This window comes from Natator depressus, chromosome 8, assembly GCF_965152275.1.
Source record: "Natator depressus isolate rNatDep1 chromosome 8, rNatDep2.hap1, whole genome shotgun sequence".
NCBI lineage: Eukaryota > Metazoa > Chordata > Testudines > Cheloniidae > Natator > Natator depressus.
Window position 1 is genome coordinate 102042702 of NC_134241.1, and position 24588 is coordinate 102067289.

At 53.0% G+C, this 24588-nt stretch overlaps 1 protein-coding gene and 1 non-coding gene across 2 annotated transcripts in view; both read left to right on the forward strand.

Annotated features, from left to right (window-relative positions):
- The window catches only part of PIK3R3 (phosphoinositide-3-kinase regulatory subunit 3), a 353625-nt gene that overhangs the window by 120247 nt on the left and 208790 nt on the right, over positions 1-24588 (forward strand). The gene's annotated exons all lie outside the window — the stretch shown is intronic.
- TRNAA-UGC (transfer RNA alanine (anticodon UGC)) lies at positions 9599-9670 on the forward strand. Its single transcript has one exon. It is a non-coding gene; the product is annotated as a tRNA-Ala (tRNA).

Genomic DNA, 24588 nt, shown 5'->3' on the forward strand with positions numbered 1-24588 from the left:
CCCAAAACTGGACACAGTACTCCAGATGAGGCCTCACCAATGTCGAATAGAGGGGAACGATCACGTCCCTCGATCTGCTCGCTATGCCCCTACTTATACATCCCAAAATGCCATTGGCCTTCTTGGCAACAAGGGCACACTGCTGACTCATATCCAGCTTCTCGTCCACTGTAACCCCTAGGTCCTTTTCCGCAGAACTGCTGCCTACCCATTCGGTCCCTAGTCTGTAGCGGTGCATTGGGTTCTTCCATCCTAAGTGCAGGACCCTGCATTTATCCTTATTGAACCTCATCAGGTTTCTTTTGGCCCAATCCTCCAATTTGTCTAGGTCCCTCTGTATCCTATCTCTGCCCTCCAACGTATCTACCACTCCTCCCAGTTTAGTATCATCCGCAAATTTGCTAAGAGTGCAATCCACACCATCCTCCAGATCATTTATGAAGATATTGAACAAAACCGGCCCCAGGACCGACCCCTGGGGCACTCCACGTGACACCGGCTGCCAACTAGACATGGAGCCATTGATCACTACCCGTTGAGCCCGACAATCTAGCCAACTTTCTACCCACCTTATAGTCCATTCATCCAGCCCATACTTCTTTAACTTGCTGACAAGAATACTGTGGGAGACCGTGTCAAAAGCTTTGCTAAAGTCAAGAAACAATACATCCACTGCTTTCCCTTCATCCACAGAATCAGTAATCTCATCATAGAAGGCAATTAGATTAGTCAGGCATGACCTTCCCTTGGTGAATCCATGCTGACTGTTCCTGATCACTTTACTCTCGTGTAAGTGCTTCAGGATTGATTCCTTGAGGACCTGCTCCATGATTTTTCCGGGGACTGAGGTGAGGCTGACTGGCCTGTATTTCCCAGGATCCTCCTTCTTCCCTTTTTTAAAGATTGGCACTACATTAGCCTTTTTCCAGTCATCTGGGACTTCCCCCGTTCGCCACGAGTTTTCAAAGATAATGGCCAATGGCTCTGCAATCACAGCCGCCAATTCCTTTAGCACTCTCGGATGCAACTCGTCCGGCCCCATGGACTTGTGCACGTCCAGCTTTTCTAAATAGTCCCTAACCACCTCTTTCTCCACAGAGGGCTGGCCATCTACTCCCCATGTTGCGATGCCCAGCGCAGCAGTCTGGGAGCTGTCCTTGTTAGTGAAGACAGAGGCAAAAAAAGCATTGAGCACATTAGCTTTTTCCACATCCTCTGTCACTAGGTTGCCTCCCTCATTCAGTAAGGGGCCCACACTTTCCTTGGCTTTCTTCTTGTTGCCAACATACCTGAAGAAACCCTTCTTGTTACTCTTGACATCTCTTGCTAGCTGCAGCTGCAGGTGCGATTTGGCCCTCCTGATTTCATTCCTACATGCCCGAGCAATATTTTTATACTCTTCCCTGGTCGTATGTCCAACCTTCCACTTCTTGTAAGCTTCTTTTTTATGTTTAAGATCCGCTAGGATTTCACCATTAAGCCAAGCTGGTCGCCTGCCATATTTACTATTCTTTCGACTCATCGGGATGGTTTGTCCCTGTAACCTCAACAGGGATTCCTTGAAATACGGCCAGCTCTCCTGGACTCCTTTCCCCTTCATGTTAGTCCCCCAGGGGATCTTACCCATCTGCTCCCTGAGGGAGTCAAAGTCTGCTTTCCTGAAGTCCAGGGTCCGTATCCTGCTGCTTACCTTTCTTCCCTGTGTCAGGATCCTGAACTCGACCATCTCATGGTCACTGCCTCCCAGATTCCCATCCACTTTTGCTTCCCCCACTAATTCTTCCCTGTTTGTGAGCAGGAGGTCAAGAAAAGCTCCCCCCCTAGTTGGCTCGTCTAGCACTTGCACCAGGAAATTGTCCCCTACGCTTTCCAAAAACTTCCTGGATTGTCTATGCACCGCTGTATTGCTCTCCCAGCAGATATCAGGAAAATTAAAGTCACCCATGAGAACCAGGGCGTGCGATCTAGTAGCTTCTGCATGAAGTCCAGTAGTCCAGCAGAAGTCTAGTAGCTTCTGCATGAAGTCCGCTGCAGTCCCGGAGCTGCTGTGGCCGCCACACGGAAACTCGACCCGGGGCCTCGGGCGGCTCTCCTGCCTGCAAAGTTGGGGGGCTTTGTTTGCTCTCACTGTGCATTTCTGGCTGGTCGAGCAGAACCAGATCGGGGCCGAGGGGTTCAGGCTCTGGGAAGCCTGCGTGAGGACAGACTGCTGCATTCGCTAGCGATGCATAGCACTTGGCCCAGAACATTTTCCAAGCACTGGGCTGCATTGCAGTTCTCTCCCGCCGGTCAGTGTTGTTATCCCAAACTGAGGAAGAGAAGGGAACTGACCTGCCTCAAAGATACAGGGAAACTGAGGCAGAGATGGCTTTCTTCAATCCAAGCCCCACACGCATCCCTTTAAAGGTTGCTTTGCTGCAGCACCATTAAGCCCAAAGCCCTTGGAAAGCCACACACAAGAGTCCTTTTATTATCCACCTCTGGAATGCTGCCACCTCTGGGAGGGAGCATGGCAGCTGTTTAGCAGCGGGCAGGAACAACCAGAAGTGAAGAAGGACCCCTAACCCAGGGAAGATTCAGGGCTGGAATTTGGACAAGATGCAAGGCTGATCAGGAGCCCGGTTCTACGTTTCATTTGAAAGGTGGCACCTCTGGTAGCACGGCAGTGCCCTTGCATCCCACTGCCGTGCTTACTCTGTGTAGACTCAGAGGAAGAAGTGTTAGGTGGTACATATGGGTCGATGGCAGAGTCCAGTGCTTGGGTTGCTAGGACTTACAAGACCCAGGTGTGAGTCCTTGCTCAACCATAGACTTTTCTTTGTGACCGTAGCCTCTCTGTGCCTCAGTTTACCATCTGTACAATGGACACAATAGCCTTGCCCTGCCTAAATACATTATAGATTGGAAGTTGCTTAGATACTACATGGGGGTCAGATCAGTCTAGGATAGCTAGACCCGGTGAACAGTACTCCTAGTCTGCCTGTCCCACCTACACGGCCCTTTCAATACCTCGCTGTGGGGTGATCTTTGCATAGCTCAGCCATTTGGGTTGGAGCATTTTGGAGGAACATTATAAGTTGCCTTTGGCCTCTGTGGGTTCATCAGCTTCACGGTGAGTTTGGGATTTGAAAGAACCTCCCAAAAGTCTAATGAAGACTTAGCCACCCTCCCCCACACGACGCCTGATTTGGGGGGAAAACAGCTGAAAACACCAGTTTCATTGCAAATTTGCAAACTTAAATCCAAAAGTTTCATTGACAAAAATGGCTTTTTGGCCAAACTTAAATTTTTTCTGGAAAATATCCCTTGCATGGGGGTTTTTTTCATTAAAAATTTCAAAACGAAAATAATAATTTTTAATTTTTTCCCCTATTTGTTCGCAGTGGTCATGATTTGGGGGGATTTTTCCCACTCGCTTTCATTTTTTTATCTGCTCCCCACATACACACACCCCATGTCTGGTGGAAAAAAGTTTGTAAAAGTGAAGTAGGAAAAAAGCCAAATCAAAAACCTTTTAAAAAACAAACAGCAGCAAAAATAGCCGAAAACACTACCAGAATGTTTTCTGCTGAAAAGGAATGTTTTTGTTTTGTCACATTTCAAATTTTCCACCAAAAGAGTTCATGACAATTTTTGAAGAAAGTGAAAAATATTCATTTCCTTTGCATTTTTGGAGGGCGAAAAATGGAATTCTGCATTTCGTGCACTCACGTTGCCAGTGTTCCCTGCAAGCTGTAGCGCCGTGAACACCTCAGCATTCATCTGAGACAAGCTTAGCTGCATAGCTGGAGGGGGCTGGTCTGCAAAGGGTCCCAGCTCAAGAAGTGATTGCAGCAGGAATATGTAAACACACAGGGGGAGGGCAGATTCTGGCAGCTGCAGCTGGCCGATGTAAAAGTGCTGTACACTCTTACGTCTCTGTGGTTTGGATTTATGTGTTTTGGGTCTATCGCTGGGTTATGCTGAGCGTATATTGCCACCAGTGCCCACCACGGGCACCAGTCAGACACAGCCCTGCCTCTTCTGTTCCTACTACTGATGGGGCAAGGAGCCTTGATCTAGACGGGACCAGTGTGAAAAAACGCAGCTTGCTCTGCATCCTAGATCTCGCTGAATGCAAATTGTGACACGTCACAGCAAACTCCAAAGCCGAGGGACCCTACCAGGACACCCGGCTGGTTGCTCCCATCCCAGAGGGAGAGACTGGAAGAGTTTGTTGATAGAGTGCGGCTGCTGTGATGGGGCATACAATCATAGAGGTTATGGCCAGAAGGGACCACTAATTAAGTTGTTTGCCCTCACAACGCCAGCTGGGGGAGAGCTAGTCTTTGAGACAGCCAAGGCCCAAGTTATTCAGGAATTAGCACCATCTCATGCTTGGTGTTAGGGATATTCAATGAAACTGCAAGGTGGCAATTTCAAAATTGGTACAAGGAAATCCTTTTTCACTCCATGCATAGTTAGACTGTGGAACTCATTGCCACCGGATGTTGCGGAGGCCAAGAACTTAGCAAGATCCAAAGCGGGCCTGGACACGTATATGGATATCCACTGTTATAACAGTTAATGCATGAAAGAAAAATTTGGGAACTCAGTATGCGAAGGCCCCAGCCCCCATTCATCAATGCACCACTGCTGGGCTTTGGGCCAGGACAGTCAGGGGCTGATTCACCCCCAGTGCGGTTTATAGCAGCCCTGACTTCTGCTCCCAGCTGCACCAGCCCCTGTGGGGCCTCCTGCCAATGCAGAATAGACGGTGCATATGAACTGCTGGCCACGTTCCCTTTTACCCCGGAACACTCCTGGCACATCCCTTCCACTGATTCTCTTGTTGGGGGAAAAGATTATAGAGCTGGGAGGCCATGTACCTGCCTGGGCGGCTCCGTAGGGCCTGGGTATTGCCAGGAGTCGAGGGTAGCTTAAAGGGGCCACAATTCAGTGTGAATCCCCCTCAAACTCTACCAGCACAGCAGAGATTGCAGGGGGGTCTGGGGGCTCCAGCCAAAGGTGGGGGTAGCAGGAAAGCTGAACGTGAATTTGGCAAAGGGAATTAGGAAATAACTGGCCGTTGTCTCTATTTCTTTGAATCCCTTGCACGCAGCAGGAGGGCGGCAGAGCCCGGCGTGGGAGTGGTGTCACGCGCCTGCCTCCCAGAGAGCCAGTTAGCCGAGTTATTTCTGCTCTTCGCTCGCCCGGGGCCCCGCGTACGCTGCCATCTCTTGACTAAACATCCTCCCGATTTACAGAAACTAACGGCCGCCCCCGTTTGGGGTTACTCACCCCCTCCCCGGGGCAGCTCAGGCCGATGTGAGAGGTTACTGTCATTTCCTGCCCAGCCTGAGTCAGCTGAATTCCATGGCTCAGAACCTCCATTCATTCCATGAGGCAAGAGAAATAGCAGCCACGCCGGCTGCTTCCCTCCCCTGCTTGTCAGGGAAAGGTCTAAATGCAGCCGGCCAGCACCAGGGCTCTAGGATTTCCCTCGGGAATGAGGGTCTTTCCAGGCCCTCGCTCTGTGCAGCTCAGCTGTGAATGGGACAAAGTGCCCCGGGGGCAGTTGTCGGCAGTGGGAATTGAACCTGCAGCCTTTGGCTCTAAAAGCCTCATAAAATTCTATCTGTGGCCTGGCCACTAGAGGGGGACAGCGTGCCATTCGGGGGTACGGGGTGAGGTGGGTTATGTTAATGGCTGGCTGGAGGCTCACTCCCGTTCCTTTCCCTGCCACCGCCCTCGCTTCTCCCTGCCTGCTTAACAAATCCCTGAGCCAGTTCCCGGCCTCCCATTCGCAGCGCGTAGCCGGTGAAGCTGGGGTCTACGGGGACACATGCAGGTGGCTGATGGTGGACCCTCTTTCCCAGCTGTGGAGATGTGGGAGGTGGGATTGAGAGTGAAAGGAGATGGGTCGGGTCGTGTGCTTGTATCGCACTGAACCCAGCTTGAGGCCTTTCCTAATGCTACCCCTCTGGGAGCAGGCCGCCGGGAGGCTAGGGAGCCAGGAACGGGGTGGGGGGAGCAGCAGGATTGGGTTGGGAGAAGGGGTTCATGGGAGTGGGAGGGTGCGTGGTTTGCAGGATTGGGAGTGGGGGTCTGTCGGGGAGGGGAGAGGGTCGTGAGATCGGGGTGGGAAGCGGGAGCAGGGCTGTGGGAATGGGAGGGGGTTCGTGTGGCTGGGAACGGTGTCGGGGGAGGGATGTTCATCAGGCCTTCTCTTTCTGTTGCCTCCTGCGCTATGGGACAGAAATACGCTGCCTTCAGAGCACCATCCTCTCCCAGCATCCTAACCATGCTGCCGCTGAGCACGCGAGGGGTTAAATCCTGTACAAGTTAGCCCAGCCTGTCGTGGGGTGCGGGGGAGGGAAATGCACCGACACCAGCCTCCCTGTGCCCTCCAAGACCTCGCAATGCCTCTCTGGCCCGCACTCACAGCTGTCTGGCCGTCTCCTCTGGGACTGCCTTCAGCTGAGTGGAGGGCAGCCCCTTCCCCAGCCAGCCCCTTCGGAGAACACAGGACGCTGGCTCCAAGTCAGAGCTTGCCTGGTGCATGGTTTGATTGGGCTCCTGCACGTCACGCCGGGCCAGGATCCCAGCTCTAAACAAACCCACCCCCGAACCCAAAACAAAGCAGGGAAGCAAACTCCTTGGAATCCATATAACGGAGTTGGACGTGCCAGAGTAAAAGCTCAATCAAATCAAATTCATCGGGGCTTAGCGTTTTTCTCTTCCCACCCCTGGTAAGTGGAGCTAGCCAGGCAGCAGTGCGACAGCACTAGCCTGTCATCGGTTTGCTCTGTGTGTGTGTGGTGTTGTGTTGACGTCATGCCCCCAAAGTCCCCTGATGCAAGGAGCCATTTCACATCCCGGCAGCTCTGGCTGGGTCATAAAGTTGTGGGGAGTTCAAAACGAGGCCAGGGGTCTTCTCTCCGAGAACCGGGCCTCGCAAAAATTCGCCGGTCCCCAGGTCCTTTGTGCTGGTGGCTTGGCAAGTGATTCTCGCGTGATTTCAGCTGCTAATGATTGCTTGAAGCAGGCTGTCAAGGAGCTGCAGGGCTGGTTCCTAGCGGTGCCTACACTGGGATCTCCCAAGCGAAGGTTCAGGTGGCCAGCAGAGCCACACGCAGCTTTAAAAGTGCTGGCCAGGGCTATGACTAACAGGGGGTATTGATGCCTGAAAGCGCAGTGGCTCAGAAGGGGCTGGAGCCACCACCTGGGAATCACTGCTGTAAAGGTTTCCTGTGGGACACATGGCATCTGACCTTAAGGTTACATCAACCCATTGGTCTCGCTGTGCTTCCTGGACACGGGTCCAGGCCAGATGGGTCCAAGGCGGTCCAGAGCGACTCGCAGGGGAAAGGCAACGTTGCCATTTCAGAGAACACTGGTACTTCAGCATCTGTCCGCGGCACTTAATGTGTCTGTGGGTCTTCAGTGATGGCGGCACAGAGGGGATGGGACCAGGGTGACGCGTCCTTCTCTTCGCCGCTTCCTTCTCCGCCTTCTCCAAAGCCGGCGCCATTAAAACAAACACACACAGCTGCCTCTCCTCTCCCGTTGGAGCCAGCACCGGGGCGGTGGCAGGTTGTGTGAGCCTCTGCCAGCTCTGGGTGGAGACGGATCGCAGAGAGACTCCGTGGTCGTGGAGCGGATGGGCTGGCTGGGGTTATTTTATGGATGGGTCAGCAACCCAGAATCCGAGTTTGTTTGGAAATGTCATTGTGTGTGAAGTTTTAGTTGTGGCTCAGAAAAGCCTGGAAAACACCCCGATTTGATCCCTCTGTCATTTTCTAGGGTTTGGGAAGGGATGGTGCTTCCTTAGTGGAAACCTTCAGTAATGTGCTTCCTTCAGCTGACATCTGGAGAGCGGTGACTCACCGCCAGCGCATAGAGAGGGCTGTACTCTCACCCTGATAACTGGAGAGCAGGCTGGTCGGGGTCGGGCCCGGTTGCTACTTGGTTGGGAGGCCGCCAACCTCAACCCCATGGATGCTGCTGCTGTAACAGAGGCAGGGCGGCCCCCGCGCTGGGGCAGTGCTCCAGCTGGAGGTACCGTCTTTCAGGGGACACCTGTCCTCAAGGTCCTGCCGGCCGCTGGTAGAGAGTTTTCCATTGAAACCGACCCTTGTTGCGGGAAAGGGTCAGTTCCGAGGAAAACGTCTCAGGTCCGGGATGGAATGTCTGATCAAAAGGAGAAGGAGAGAGAGCCCCGTTGTAGCCAACAGCCCGGCGGGGAGGGCACTCACTGTGGACGTGGGGCACCCAACCCCCACTCATCATTAGCATCTGTGCCTGCAGCCTGACCTAGTGGTTAGAGTAGGGGAACCCGGGCTTTCTCTCTGCAGCAGGTTCTGAACCAGGGTCCCCATTGTGCGCTGGATGGGCAGCGTTTGCTACCTGCCCTGCGGCTACCACCCTCCCCTGGGTCCCTTCCGACCACTCCGCCCCTCCTCGCGGTGCGTCCTGGTCCCTTGCAACCTGACGCTGGGAGTCCCTGCCCTGCGCAGCCGTCCTCCTGCGGGAGATGCCCCTCCTGGTGTGGCCCCTCTGTAGCAGTGAGTACGGGGCTGCCTCCCTCTGCTCGCCACCCGGCTGGGCTGAGACACCTCGCAGGTAGGTCCCACCGTCTTCCAACGGGAGTGTGCCCAGGAGGGTTGCGGTGGTGGGGTGGGGGGTTCCCAGGCCCAGAGTTCTTCCTGACCCCCCTTTCGCTAGTTTCCAGCCCATCACAGCGAACCAGGTTCAGTCCCAACTCTGCCTGGTTTGGAGCCGGGACTTGAACCCAGCCCTCTCTCGTCCCCCATCAGTGCCCTCGGCGCCAGGCTGTTAGGTGTTATGGGTGTCTCTCCCGTCCCCCGTCCGTGTCCTCAGCATTTGTCCTTATTGAATTTCATCCTATTTACTTCAGTCCGTAATGCGGAGGGGTGTTGGACAGGTGGCAGGAGGAAATGGGGTGCATTCCACATTCCTGACTGCTGCGACAGCCTCTTGGGTGTGTGGATGCAGCTGGGCCTAGCCGAGAGCATCCCTTGGGTAGGTGGAGGCCAGCTCTGCTTCCGTACAGCGCCGGAATCGGGTGGGCTCCGAAGGCACCCAGCTTTCCCCCCTGGCCCTCCCAACTCAGCTCGGCATCCGGCTGAATTTCTCACAACACAATTTCTCATGCAGCCCCCTCCTAAACCTCGCTAGGGGTCCTAAGTCAGGGCGTCTGCCTTGGGGTTCCAGCAGCCACGGCGGATGCTAGGAGCCAGCGTGCTAGGAGAGTTTGCGGTGAACACGGCTGCCGCCTGTCTGCCCTGCAGAATTCCCAGCCGTGCACTTTACCCTGCGCCCGGAGAGCGGAGACAGGAACTCAGACAGCTCTGGCTAGAGCTGTGCACCCAGAGGCCTGGCTGTTGCCCAGCTGGTGGCAAACCTTCTCCCCACAGGATGATCCGCCCTTGACCCCAAAGCACAGCTCGCCCCGCTGGGAAAGTCGCACACTGTCTTCCCACAGCCGGACTCACCCTTCGAGAGAGGAAAGGGCAGGAGGGAGGTCAGGCTGGTGCTTACAGTGCAGCGGCAGGGCCAGACCCAGCATCTGTTACTCATCTGAGTCATCCCAAGTGGGGATGTAGCTCCGTGGTAGAGCGCATGCTTTGCATGTATGAGGCCCTGGGTTCAATCCCCAGCATCTCCAAGTTCTTCTGAGGGGAGGAATAGCTCAGTGGTTTGAGCATTGTCCTTGTAAACCCAGGGCTGTGAGTTCAATCCTTGAGGGGGCCATTTAGGGATCTGGGGCAAAAATTGGGGATTGGTCCTGCTTTGAGCAGGGAGTTGGACTAGATGACCTCCTGAGGTCCCTTCCAACCCTGAGATTCTATGATTCTTAGTGCAGGAGCAGGAATATAGGGCCCAGTCTGAAACCCGGTGAAGTCAACGGGAGCCTGATTCCAGTGGGTTTGGATCAGACCTGTAGGAAAGTGACTGTGATAACAGTATCTTGCTAACTGCCCTTGCTGCTAGCCCTGCCCAGGATCTGAGAGCCCAGCTGCCTGTCCCATCATCCCCAGCAATCACGCTTCCGCTGGAAGCTTGGAGCGGATGATCCTGTGCACGGCAGGCTAGGGCCCAGCTTGCTGGCCCATAGCTGCTCTGATCCCAGCCCAGGGCTGGGCAATAAAAGGAGACGGGTCTCAGAGACCTGGAGGGAGAAAGTCCAGTGGTTGAGAAGAAGCCACGATTGGCCCTCTCAACAGCTACAGACTCTAAGGCAACGGGCAAAACTGCAGGGAAAGGAGCCTAGCTGCTCCCCGCCACGGCATCGTCCCCTCATGAGCGAAGTGAGCCGCAAGCTGGCCTCCTCATGCTGCACACCCAGGGCAGTGAGGCCCCGAGCCAGCCAGGTACCAGACAGGAGCTCTGGATGCTTCCTAAAAGTGGGGGGGGGCACTGGCACGTGGACCGTGTCCCTGATCCCCCTGCTCTGCCCCTCCCTTCTGGGGCCCACCTATGCTCCGCCCCTCCCCCTGTGGCCCCGCCCCCACTCAGCCTCTTCCTCCAAGGCCCCGCCCTCATTCGGCCTTTTCCCACCCCCACTCTGCCTCTTCCCCAGAGGCCCCGCTCACCACTCGCTCCTCTCCGCCCCCTCTCCACCCCGTCGCTTGCCTTTAGGGCAGGAAAAGAGTGATGGGGTCATGGCCCCCTGGTCCCCCCCTTGTTCAGGAACCCCAGTACCAGGTCTGGTGTCCGCACTTTAAAAGCTATGTTGCAACACTGGGGACGACACAGAAAAGCAACACAAAAACCGTTCGAGGGCTGGAAAAAATGCCCCACAGTGGGAGACTTAACTCCATCTGTTTAGCTTCTCAGAAAGAAGGTGGAGAGGGGACTTGATGACAGGGCATTTCTACCTACTCAGGGATAAAATTCTGGGCACTGATCTAATCTAGCAGAGACGGGCCCAACAAGACCCAACGGCTGGGAGCTGAAGCCAGCCACATTCCCATTAGAAAGAAGGCACCAGTTTTGAACAGAGAGGGTGTTTAACCATGGGGACAGCCTCCTGCCCCGGGAAAGTGGCGGATTCTCCATCTCTTGATGTCTTCAAATCCGGGCTCGGGGTCTGTTTACACTGAAAGCGCTCTGCTGGGGCACTGTGGTGCAGGAAGGGGGTTTTCCGTCCCTGTAGTAAATCGACCCCCTTGTGAGAACTCTTCCATCGACCTAGCAGCGGCTGCACCAGGGCTTGGGTCTCTCGGGGGTGTGAGTAGTGACGTAGTTAGGTCAACCGATGTTTTCAGAGTAGACCAGGCTTTGGTTGCCTTTCCGGAAGACGTGCTGTCGTCAAACACAACTCAGTGGGTCAACACCGGGGTAACTGGGTGAAATTCTGCAGCCTGCGTTAGACAGGAGATCAGACCAGATCGTCTAACGCTTCCTTCTGGCCTGAATATCTGTGACTCTGTGAATAAGCACACGCCTAATTTTAAGCTTGGGGATAGTCCCAGCGGGGAGTTCAATCGAAGCATTTGCCTCCTTCAGGTTAGACACTTGCTCCTTGTTGGACTGGAGTATAAATATCTTTAGTCCTGCCAGACCCAGCTCCGACTTCCTGCCCCTGGCTCTCTGCCAGGCCCATTGCGACTTTTATTTATGATTATTTTTAAACCCTCTTCCTCTTGTTGGAGGGGGTGAAATCCCATTAAGACAAACATTCAAAAAATAATAATCTTACTTTCAAATGAAATTTACAGGGGGGAATCCAAGAACCAGGCAAACCTTCCCTTTGAAATCCTTCCCCGAAGGCTGTATGCAAAATTATGCAAATGAGCCAATTAGATGAGGGAGGGTCCCTGGGGCTAATAGCCCCAGGCCAGAACCAATCAGTGTTGGATTTCCGAGTTCAGAAGCAGATTGCTACTGTTTTTCTCTATCTCTGTTAGTCTCATTAAAGCCAGGATGCATTAGACACCCCCGCTAAAATCATCGCCAGGAGGCTTGGGGTAGGGGGAAGGTTTAGAGCCAGAAGAATGTGCACCCCCGTTCTCTGCCCTGCGTGCCTTCCACCCTGGGTATTCCACAGGAGAGACTGAGTCTGCCCGCATGCTCCTTGCAACTGTCCGAAATAGACCGGTGCGCTCAGCACATCTTCCCCATCTCTCACCCTGCCAGTCCTGGAGCCATCCACTTGCGGACTGTTATCTGGGTCAGCACTGCTGTCTGCAGGCATTCGCCGGCTTGGGATGAGCTGCATTTCCCCAGCAGAAGGGGAATCCCAGCAGCCCCGCAGCTTGTTAGAACCCTGAGCGGAGGGGCGGGCGTGATTTCTCTGCCTCTAGTGAAGTCATCCCCCCTCTCTGGAGACTCCTCCATCCCTGCTGGAGAGGAATGACCCCGGGCTCACGCAAAATGCTGCTAAAGAGCAAATGACTTGCCTTTGGAGTGAACCAGGTTGACACCAAGTTTCAAGGATTTATAAAGAAATTCCCCAGCTCCTTCTCCTGCGTTTTCTAGTTTTCTCAGCCCTCTTCCACATACCGTGTTCCACCCACGGGCTACATTACCAATCAACTCAGCGGTCCAGATCTTCACAGAGCGTCAAGCATGGGCGGCAGGGGAACGCGCCGCTGGGGGAGGCTAGCCCCCGGCCCCTCGCCCTGCCCGAGGCGCCCCCCCCGCCCTTCTGCCCCCTCCCTCCACTGGAGCCCAGAGCACACACAGACACTGCGGCCACTGGCCGGGGCATGTCTCCAGCCCCAGCACTGGGCAAGCGGGTGGCAGGGCCGGAGCGCCCCCAGCCCTGGAGTGCCAGTTGGGCGCCGCAGTCCCAGAGCCCCCAGCCCTGGGCCTTGTGCGCACCAGTCCCAGCCTGCCTGCCCCGACCTATCGGCCCCGGAACAGCAGGAAGGGGACTGGAAGCAGGCAGGAGGACTGGGGGCGAAGCGTGGGCGGGGCTACGCCAGGCTGTTTGGGGAGGCACAGCCTTCCCTTGCCTATGCTACCCGCCCGCCCATGGCATCCAGCATTGTCACGCCAGTGAAGTCAAGGGAGTGGGGCCAGTTTCCACCAGCCGAGGGTTCATGGATTTGTAAATTCCAGGCCAGAAGTGACTACGGTGATCACCCAGGCCAGATCACTTCCCCAAAGAATTCCAGCTTGAGCTAGAGCTGGCCTTTTAAAAAAACATCCAATCTGGAGTTCAAAATGGCCAGCGATGGAGAATTGACCCTTGGTCAATTGTTCCAGTGGCTAATTCCCCTCAATGGAGCTAACCCTGTGTATTCTGCCGGAGTGGAGCATAAACATTTCCAGCGACGTGCAGCCGGTGGAAGGCTGTTTGCCTTGAGGTTCTGCAGCTCTCCCGGCTGCAGGTTAGAGTAATACTCAGCACTCCACGGTACTCCTTGTCCAGTCACACCAGGGTGCGAAACTGCTCTCAAACCATAATGGTGGCATTTAGCACTGGTGTGAATGGCTGCACAGGGTGCCGGAGAGTGCTGAATCGAGCCCATAAGCTGTAGATCTCAAAGGAGGGACAGTGTCATTATTTCACATTTTATGGATGGGGAAAGTGAGGCGCAGAGAGGTTAAAGTGAGGTGCCCAAGGTCACCCATCAGAGCCAGAATAGAACCCAGGTGTCCAGCGTAGGGCTTGAGCCACTGGGTCATTTGCAAGAAATGCTTGTGTTTCAATGGAAAGACAAAGGACCCTCTTTCCCCAACCTCTCCCCCTCCCTCTGCAGCATGTGACCCCCTCCACCCCTTCCCCACCCACTGCAGCATGGAGGCTGTGGCACTGAAATCCAAGGGAGTTCTGCAACTCCCTTCAGCAGGAGCTGGGCCAATTACTTCACGTTTCTCTGGTGCTTTTCCTTCCCCACCGAAAAGCAACTGCATGTGGAGTAGAACGTAGCCGCTTCTTTAATAACACAAAGCAGCAGGTTTAGGACAGGAAGTGGCAAAGAAAACAACAGTCTCCATGTGAAAGGGGAGGGGCAATTGAGGGAAGCCAAATGTCATTCCTTGGTTTGGGATTTGGCCAGGACTTGCGGGTGACAGCAAAGATCTCTTCCATCTCCTCTGTGCCAGCAGTTATGGCTTTGGGCATTAGAGAAGGCTGATCCATCCTTCGGGTGACAGAACTTGCCTGCGAGCTTCCCCAGACCTGGATACAATTGACTCGATGACATCCTTTTAATGAAATCTCTGCTGTGATGTGTGGCAGTTACTCGCCAATGCATCCAGAGGAATCAGGCCAAGTCACGCTCCTAATATGCAAGGTATTTCAATGATCATTTCTGAGCAAAAGGCTCAGCACTGACGGATAGTCACTGCCGTCACGTAAGTGAAAACACATGTCATTCTAGCTCCTTCTGCTCATCTGGCCACAAGCTCTCGTTGCTGCTGTATAGCTCTTGTGTTTGAAAAATGTACTGGCAAGATGGGGATGCCCCAATCTTTCACCCAGTCTCTGAACTGAGCCTTTCAAAATTAATATTTGTATTATACTAGAACCTAAAGGTCCCAGCTGAGATCAGGGCCCCCATTCTGCTAGGGGCCATACAGATCCATAGAAGGGAAAGTCACTGGCTCAAAGAGCTTACATTCTAAATAGGCAAGACAGACACAGGGCAGGAGGGGAAACTGAGGCACAGAGCAGGGACGTGACTTGCCCAAGGTCACACGTGGAGTCTGTGGCAGAGTCAGGAACTGGATTCGAGTCTCCATGAAGAATACACAGTGCACACGCCTCCATGAACTCAGCAAGCAGAATTATTACACCTTTTTGTCAATATCTATGCGAACAATTAAATTACGCTCTGTAATGAGTGCAGAGAGAGGATCTAGCCTGTCCTACTACGTCAGAGCCTATACCTGTGAGAGACGGCCCAAACTGGCACTCCAGATTGAAAGCCCTCCGGGTGTTCCAAACTAGAGCTGTTTTCTGAGTTTCAGATCCAAGTGGATCCAGATCCCTGGGAAAATCAAGGCTTGTGGAAATCTGACCCGCCCATTCCTACACTGGAGGGATCCAGCCCTGGGCACGGCCGGCTCAGCCCACCGCTACCGGCTGAACAATGCTGCGAGAGCTGCATGCCAGCATGGTATAAATGTGGCTATTGTCCGGCTGCCCCTTTGTCCAGCGGTTGCAACGCCCTTCCAGCTGAAAGCGAGAGCTGGGAGGTAGATCCCAGCCTTGCTGGAGGAGACTGTCCCTGCAGTCGGTCCGGCTGGATTGTTTCGTTGGCGCCCGTCTGGCCGGCCACCCAGCTCTCCGGACTTTGCAGTGTCCAGGCTCAGCAAGAGCTACTGAAACCCGTCGCCCCCGATTTCCCTCGTGGGAACGGGTGGGCGTCGAGGGATCCTAGGAACGAATGAAAAGCCTGACTGTCTAACAGTGACTGGGTGGCCTGTGTGAGTCGAGTGGGTGGTCTCACTCCATTTCCGCATGGACAGGTGGCCACACAGCGCAGCTCAACACGCCCCTCTGTGGTTGGGACGAAGCAGCGGCATCCCCGGGCTGCCCTAGCAGCCGAAAGGCCGAGTTCGCACCACTTTCAGGAAGAGGCAGTTCAGGGCAGGGAAGCTTACACTGCCCCCGTTCCGGGGAGAGGAAAGCTTCAGCGCTGCGTACTCCCCTTTCACCGGTGCTCAGCCCCCAGTTCAGCAAAACACGTAAGCACCTGCTTATCTTGAAGCAGGTTCTGAAATCCCACTGAAGTTGTTTTAAGCATGTGCTTGACCAAGCAAGGGCTTAAATGCTTGGCGGAATTGAGGCTTAAATCCATGTTACATATAGTTTAGAAATAACCGGGAATTTCTAATAAAAATAAAGGACTCCTTTTCCAAAAAGACGACAGGGTGGGGTGGGGGGAGAAGAGAGAGCGGAAAGTCAGGGCCGGTTACTCTGCAGACTCGCTATGGTCCCGCTTCACGGTCAGGTGCCATTTATTAGTGGCTTATAAAGAGTTAATCAAGGATGACTCCTCGTTATCAGCATGTTTCAGCCGGGAGTAGTATGTAAGCAGCTCAGTGGCAGCTGCTATCGATGCTTTTATAACGCATGGCTCTGAGCAACCAGTTGGCCTGCTGGACTCGTTAACAATCGACGAACCAGTTATGAAGCCCCTTCAGTCACTCTTTGTAAGCTACGGACCAGTGGGCCTTGGTTACCAAATGTGACCTGTTTGCCTGGGAAAACGCCCCACTTCAGTGGGAGCATAAGCAGAGAGAGAGAGAGAGCTGGTGGATGGGTAATATCGTCCCTCCGGAGCCGGTGGGCAGTGGGGACGGATGGCTGACCCTGCAGAGTTCTCCTCCTCAGATCCATGTCAGATGTTGCACCAAATCAGTCGCACAGCTGCCCTCTCTCTAGGGAGAGAGAGTCACCGTCCCCTTGCTCTAAGGGCTTAGAGCTAAAGGACTGCGTGACAGGGAGGCCCTGCCCCTTTCCGGGGACATGAGGTTTTTGGCCAGTCAGCTCTGTTCCGTTAACCTCTGGACAGGCTATAGGACCTAAAAGAAAGAGAGCTGAACAGTGGAGAGCGGAAGGGCTGGCAGAAAGCAGGAAAGCTCCTGCAGGAGCCCCTGAGAAACCAGGGAGACAGACCCCAGCCAGGAAAGGCTGGCTGGAGAGGAGAGGGCCGACCGAGGACCAGGAGCTCAGCTGGATGGAGGAATCATTTGGTTCTGCATTTTGTTTTGCTGAAGTATCTCTATTGACTCTGTTACCCCGGGAAGCATTAAACAGTTTAAGGAGACTTGACGGGGGCTGGGGGGGGAGGTCAAGCCACCACTATGGCATTAATAGGTCAAATATGACCAATAGGGAAACTGAGGCAGAGCTGCTGCAATGCCCCATTAGGTCACGGGGGGGTGTACCAAGACTGCGAGTGTTGTACAGATCACAGCAGGCTGAGACACTAGACTGGGACTCCGGAAAGCGGGGGGAGGGGTCATTCCTACTCTGTGCCTCGGTTTCCCCTCTGTAGAATGGGGATAACAGCTCTGCCCTGCATCGCAGTGGGGCTGCAAAGACAGATGCATTGTGACTGGGAGGTGTCTGAGGACAGCGTGCTTGTAAGTCGCTAAAATGCTAACCGTCAACCTCAGCTAAAGTGCGTACAGGTAGGAGAGCTGCCCTTTAAACCACCTCCTCCCCCACACGTGGCAGTGCAAGCCATGCGGGAAGCACGTGGGATCCAGCCTGAGGACACGTGAGCTGCACCAGCTCGACATGTGAAGCCTTTGTGGGAAAAGTCTCTGGGATACGCTCAGTGCGCAGCTTGTGGGAGGCCTGGTGGAGGCTGGAGCTTTGGAGCCCGCAGAAGGGCATTGAACTGGTGGCTTTTAACCCCGTCGAAGCCCAGCTGGGCTTTGAGAAGCTCCTCGTGAGGGAGTTTCCAGACTGGGCCGACCTTTGGGGTTTCTTTATGGACCACATCGTACGAGACACACACGTCCCCTAGCCCACGTGTGCTGTGGGAATGGGACAACGGCCTGGCAGGCGTGGCCTACTTGCCTTAGCCCGGGACTGGAAGCCAGCAGGGTACAGAATTCCCGTGCCATCTCTTGCGCCGCCTTGCTCTGTGGCATTGGACTCCCGAGTCTCCCAGTCCCTGAGCAACCTGAACGCCCAGACCCAACTCAGTCTCCTCACGTCAGAGCATAACATCAGGCCCTGGGCTTCCTCACTCTCATAGAATCATAGAATCATTGAATATCAGGTTTGGAAGGGACCCCAGGAGGTCATCTAGTCCAATCCCCTGCTCAAAGCAGGACCAACCCCAACTAAATCATCCCAGCCAGGGCTTTGTCAAGCCTGACCTTAAAAACTTCTAAGGAAGGAGATTCCACCACCTCCCTAGGTAACCCATTCCAGTGCTTCACCACCCTCCTAGTGAAAAAGTTTTTCCTAATATCCAACCTAAACCTCCCCCACTGCAATTTGAGACCATTACTCCTCGTTTTGTCATCTGCTACCACTGAGAACCCTCTTTCAGGTAGCTGAAAGCAGCTATCAAATCCCCCCTCATTCTTCTCTTCCGCAGACTAAACAATCCCAGTTCCCTCAGCCTCTCCTCATAAGTCATATGTTCCAGTCCCCTAATCATTTTGTTGCCCTCTTTCCAATTTTTTCACATCCTTGTTGTAGTGTGGGGCCCAAAACTGGACACAGTACTCCAGATGAGGCCTCACCAATGTCGAATAGAGGGGAACGATCACGTCCCTCGATCTGCTGGCAATGCCCCTACTTATACATCCCAAAATGCCATTGGCCTTCTTGGCAACAAGGGCACACTGTTGATTCATATCCAGCTTCTCGTCCACTGTCACCCCTAGGGCCTTTTCTGCAGAACTGCTGCCGAGCCATTCGGTCCCTAGTCTGTAGCGGTGCATGGGATTCTTCCATCCTAAGTGCAGGACTCTGCACTTGTCCTTGTTGAACCTCATCAGATTTCTTTTGGCCCAATCCTCTAATTTGTCTAGGGCCCTCTGTATCCTATCCCTACCCTCCAGCGTATCTACCTCTCCTCCCAGTTTAGTGTCACCTGCAAACTTGCTGAGGGTGCAATCCACGCCATCCTCCAGAGCATTAATGAAGATATTGAACAAAACCGGCCCCAGGACCGACCCTTGGGGCACTCCGCTTGATACTGGCTGCCAACTAGACATGGAGCCATTGATCACTACCCGTGGAGCCCGACGATCTAGCCAGCTTTCTCTCCACTTTATAGTCCATTCATCCAGCCCATACTTCTTTAACTTGCTGGCAAGAATACTGTGGGAGACCGTGTAGCATGGGGCACAGGTCACTTGCTGGAGGATTCTCTGCTCCTTGAATCTTTAAACCACGATTTGAGGACTTCAATAGCTCAGGTGAGGTTTTTTGCAGGAGTGGGTGGGTGAGATTCTGTGGCCTGCGTTGTGCAGGAGGTCAGACTAGACGATCATAATGGTCCCTTCTGACCTTAGTATCTATGAATCTATGAAAAGCTTTGCTAAAGTCAAGGAATAACACGTCCACTGCTTTCCCCTCCTCCACAGAGCCAATTATCTCATCATAGAAAGCAATTAGATTAGTCAGACATGACTTGCCCTTGGTGAATCCATGCTGACTGTTCCTGATCACTTTCCTCTCCTCTAAGTGCTTCAGAATTGATTCCTTGAGGACCTGCTCCATGATTTTTCCAGGGACTGAGGTGAGGCTGACTGTCCTGTAATTCCCTGGATCCTCCTTCTTCCCTTTTTTAAAGATGGGCACTACATCTATCCTCCTCCTCCTCTCCCTGCCTGCGAAATGGGGATGCCAAAGCTGCCTTAGCACCCAGGGAAGGCTGTGGAGATCTGGGGCTGCTGTTTGTAAATGGCTTAGAAGACGTAAAAGGCTGTATGTGGACCAATTGATTGGGGTGTTTCTAGGGTGCCCATCACTGTCGTATCTAGGCACTGAGCACAGTGTTGTTACGGCCCGGGGGCCACGTCTGGCCCACCAGACATTTTAATCTGGCCCTTGAGCTCCCGTCAGGGAGCAGGGTCGGGGGCTTGCCCTGCTCCACGCAACTGCTAGAAGCAGTGGCATGTCCCTGCTCCGGCTCCTACGTGTAGGGGCAGCGAGGGGGCTCCGCACACTGCCCCCACCCCAAGTGACAGGGCAGCACACAGAGTCACCTGGCCGTGCCTCTGCGTAGGAGCTGGAGGGGGGACTTGCTGCTGGTTCTGGGAGCTGCTTGAGGTAAGCTCTCTCTGGAGCCTGCACCTCTGTCCCCCTCCCGCGCCCCAATCCCCTGCCCCAGCTCTAATCCCTCTCCCCCCCTCCGAACCCCTTGGTCCCATCCCGGAGCACCCTCCTGCACCCCCAACCCCTCATCCCCAACCCGATGCCAGAGCTCGCACCCCCAGCTGAAGCCCCCACCCCTTTCTGTACACCAACCCCCAATTTCGTGAGCATTCATGGCCCACCATACAATTTCCATACACAGATGTGGCCCTTGGGCCAAAAAGTTTGCCCACCCTTGGGCTAACTCCTAGCGACCATATCCTTTCCCTGAAGTCGATAGGAATGTGATCCTGAGAAAGGGCTGGGTGTGACCTCGTGGCCTGGTGTTATTGAGCCAGTGTAACCTACCCAGCTGGGGTAATGGGAAGTGTTTGTAGCAATGTACTTGAGAGAGGGCTGGGGAGGGTCCCATGTCCCGGCTGCATCCAAAACTACAGACCAAAGCCACTGATTTGTCCTCTTAGGGTTGGTTATGTCTTGTGACAAGGTTCCTGCTCTACCTTGGTGGGTCTTGCGCTTATTGGCGGATTTGCTCACCTTGGAGCTTCACGGCAGCCCTCAGCTTGGCCATTTTTCTGAACCCACAGTCCCGGTCAACTCCTCCTGTGTCTGACCAGGAGCTGGGAGGATTTGGAGGGAACCCAGGCCCGCCCTCTACTCCGGGTTCCAGCCCAGGGCCCTGTGGAATGCAGCTGTCTAGAGTGCCTCCTGGAACAGCTGTGCGACAGCTACAACTCCCTGGGCTACTTCCCCATGGCCTCCTCCCAGCCCCTTCTTTATCCTCACCACAGGGCCTTCCTCCTGGTGTCTGATGATGCTTGTATTCCTCAGTCCTCCAACAGTCCGCGTTCTCACTCTCAGCTCCTAGTGCCTCTTGCTCCCAGCTCCTCACACGCACACCACAAACTGAAGTGAGCTCCTTTTTAAAACCCAGGTGCCCTGATTAACCTTCCTTAATTGATTCTAGCAGCTTCTTGATTGGCTGCAGGTGTTCTAATCAGCCTGTCTTAATTGTCTCCAGAAGGTTCCTGATTGTTCTGGAACCTTCCCTGCTACCTTACCCAGGGAAAAGGGACCTACTTAGCCTGGGGCTAATATATCTGCCTTCTATTATTCTCCTATAGCCATCTGGTCCGACCCTGTCACAGTCTACACTGCACAGTTAACCTGACTCTGACCTGGATTTTAACCTTCACCTCGTAGCAGCCACACATACACACTGACCTCTGACCTGGGTTTGGAGGTGCTCTAAGCCCAGGATAGCTGAGGGGTTAGAGCCCTGGCTGTGCTTTAACTCGGGCAGGAACTTGCCCACTTTGCTGTGAGGATAGGCTAAATCATTCCCGTGCTGAAAGTTCTCCAGTGCCTTCCCACAATCCCCCCCAAGGACAGACAAGTTCTCCCAAAGTTGACTGGGTAGGAATCCTAGAACGTCTCAGCCCAAGGTGCCATGGGACATGCCCCCACACACATGGGCAAGTGCAGAGGCAGTGAGGACACAGCAGTGCAGGAGGGGCTTTGCAGTAGAGGATGCTCACACCTGGGCTCAACTAACCCCAGTACTCAGGTTGAGGGGCCAACCACCAGTGAGCGCCCACACTGCACTGGAAACCTGGGTTTACAGTCGCTGTGCCTAGGTCCTACAGGCATGCTGACATGTCGGTACTGCACTGTGCAGACCTTCTGATGCAGGTCTGCGGCTTGAGTTGTGTCCACACTGCAAAATGACAGGGCTTGAACCTGAGTCACAGTGGGACTCGGGTTCTGACCCACCCCTCCCAGCATGGTCCCAGGATGTAGGTACTGAGTCCCTGCTGACCTGAGTCAGACTGATTTGTGGGCTCAGACCGGAGTCAGGCTTAATGTGCAGTGTGGACGTCTCCTGATACACTCATGAAAGTGCTGTTGCTCTGCTGATGGGAGGAGTCCTACTGAACAGTCCCCTTGGTGCTGAGGAAGTGGGGCAGTCCTAGAGCTGGATTCAGTAAAGTGGCTTGACCCTGGCCTAGTTGAAGAGCAGGGACTCTGCAATTTAACAGAGCAGCCTTCCAATCCGTGTGCATTCGCTAGCCAACTTACCTGTTCCATTTCATTCAGGCAGCTGCTAAGGCAAACTCCCTCCCACAGAGTTTCTGTCGTTCCCAGCATTGTCACATAGGACCCCACGCTGGAGCGTGCTGAGGGGAAATACAGAAGCAAAATAAAGTTCTTTGTCTTTTATGACCTCCACCTTGCAAGCATTTTGGGGTAGACACATCTTGTGCTAACTGTGCTTCTGCCCAGCAATGCAGCGGGGCCATGGGCTGGGCGGAGAGGGCGGTGCGGGGCTATAGCGAGTTCGTGCAGGCGGCCCAGCAGAACCGCGGTCGGCCCGTCTTCACCTTGTTCTGTGGGGACAAGGATTACCAGGGCAGGAACTGGTGCCCGGACCGTGTCACTGCTGAACCAGTTGTGCGGAGTGAATTAAATAGCCTGCCTGATGGATCTGTATTCATCTACTGCCAAGTGGGAAACAGCCTTCTGGAACGACCCCAACAATGAGTTCAGAAAGAATCTGAAACCAACTGCAGTGCCAATGCTACTTAAATATGGGACACCTCAAAAGTTGGTAGAAGAATGTCTTACCAGAAAGCTTGTGCACGTGTACTGAAGATTAAGTTTTCTCTCTTCTTTAGTCAATTATTTATCTAGCAAGTAGATACCCATATCTTCAAGCTGCATGTCATTTTCATTTAAAGGAACCATCATGTATTGCCTTATCTCCATTCAGACTTTAAACTGTCAAGCGCATTGGCTGAGTGGCCAAAATAAATGCCATGAAACTGTAGGTACAGAGCATGGGAAGGGATCTTGCAACCCTAGAAAACTGTAACTGACCCTTGTGCTGAATTAAACTCCTACTTGCAACCAAAACAATAGCTCCTGTAAAGTGGGCCGTGCTACATACGGACACCGTGATTGTACGCATGCACAGAGAGTCGAAGGACTAGAGCCGAGCACACTTTTTCGAACGAATAGTAAATGCACCAGAAAATGCAGTTTCGGGGCAACCGAAACTATTTGCCAGTGTGGGTCAAATTCAGCAAATCGTTTCAGCCGGGTAAAAATGAGGTTAAAATGTTTTGAAAATGCAGAAATGGTTCGTTTTGACATTTTCAGAGCGTTTCGTTTCAAAATGAAATTGTGTTTCAAACTGGCATTTTGTCGAGAAAATGGCTTTTCACATCAACCCAAGTGAATTACTTGGGAGGGAAGGGAGGTTGTGTCAGCAAGAAAAAATGGGGAAAAAATCAGTTTTAGTTCAAAACAAAATTATTTTCAGATTTTTCCATTCCGCCACCAAACCAAAAAATCAATTATTTGCTCAGCTCTAATCTTCTAAACTCAGGGCTCTCCCACTTGAATTTAAGGGTAATCTCCTCTATCTGGCAGCAGTATTAAGACTATTATCCTCCCTTCAGGGCTCCAGCAACCAGGGGGCGATGTTATCACAAGCACTGGAGCAGTGGCTCACACACATCTACCTGTTCATTACCGCTTCTGTCCAACAATGCTATGGGGGAAGGGATCAAAGATAGATAGAGTAAAGACATAACACTCTTTCCATCCTGCTAGTATCTTTGGAGGACGTTAAACAGCAGTTAAAAAGTTAGACCTTTTAAAATCAGCAGATGCAGATAACTTGCATTCAAGAGTTTTAAAAGAGCTGGCTGAGGAGCTTGCTGGACCATTGATGTTGATTTTCAATAAGTCTTGGAACACTGGGTTCCAGAAGACTGGGGAGAAAGCTAATGGTGTGCCAGTATTTAAAAGGGGTAAACGGGGTGACCCTGAGCTAGATAATGGAGCAGCTGAAATGGGACTTGATCAATAAAGATTAAAGGAGGATAATATCATTCATGCCAATCAACATGGGTTTGTGTAAAGTAAATCCTGTCAAGCTAACTTGATATTTCTTTGATGAAATAAGTTTGGTTGATAAAGGAGTTGATGTAATATACTTGGACTTCTAGAAGGCATTTGAGTTGGTACTGCACAACATTTTGATTAAAAAACTAGAACGATATAAAATTAAAAAACTAGAACGATAGAAAATTAATCTGGCATACATTAAATGGATTAAAAACTGGCTAACTGATATGTCTCAAACTGTAAACTGGGAATCATCACGGAGTGGGTGTGTTTTTAGTGGGGTCCCGCAGGGATCTGGTCTTAGCCATTTTATCAGTGAGCTAGAAGAAAACATAAAATTGTCACTGACAAAGTTTGCAGACAACACAAAAACTGGGGCAGTGGTAAATAATGAGGAGGACAGGTCACTGACAGAGTGATCTGGACCACTTTGTTAGTTGGGCACGAGCCAACAATATGCGTTGTAACATGGCTAAAGGTAAATGGCTACATCCGGGAACAAAGAACATAGGCCATACTTACAGAATGGGGGACTCTCTCCTGGGAAGCTGCAACTCTGAAAAAGATTTGGGGTCATGGTGGATAATCAGCGGATCACAAGCTCCTAGTGCTGTGGCCAAAAGGGCGAATGCGATCCTGGGATGCATGAAAAGGGGAATCACAGCAGAGAGGTTACTTCACTTCTGTACTAGGCCCTGGTGCAATCGCTGCTGAAATCCTGTGTCCAGGTCTGGTGCCCACAATTCAGGAAAGATGTTGCAAATTGGAGAGGGGTCAGAGAAGGACCATGAGATGGTTAGAGGGTTGGAAAACCAACCTGCCTTACCGCGATAACTCAAGGAGCTGAGTCTAGTTAGCTTCGCAAAGAGAACGTTAAGGAGTGACTTGGTCGCAATTTATAAATACCTGCGTAGGGAACCAAT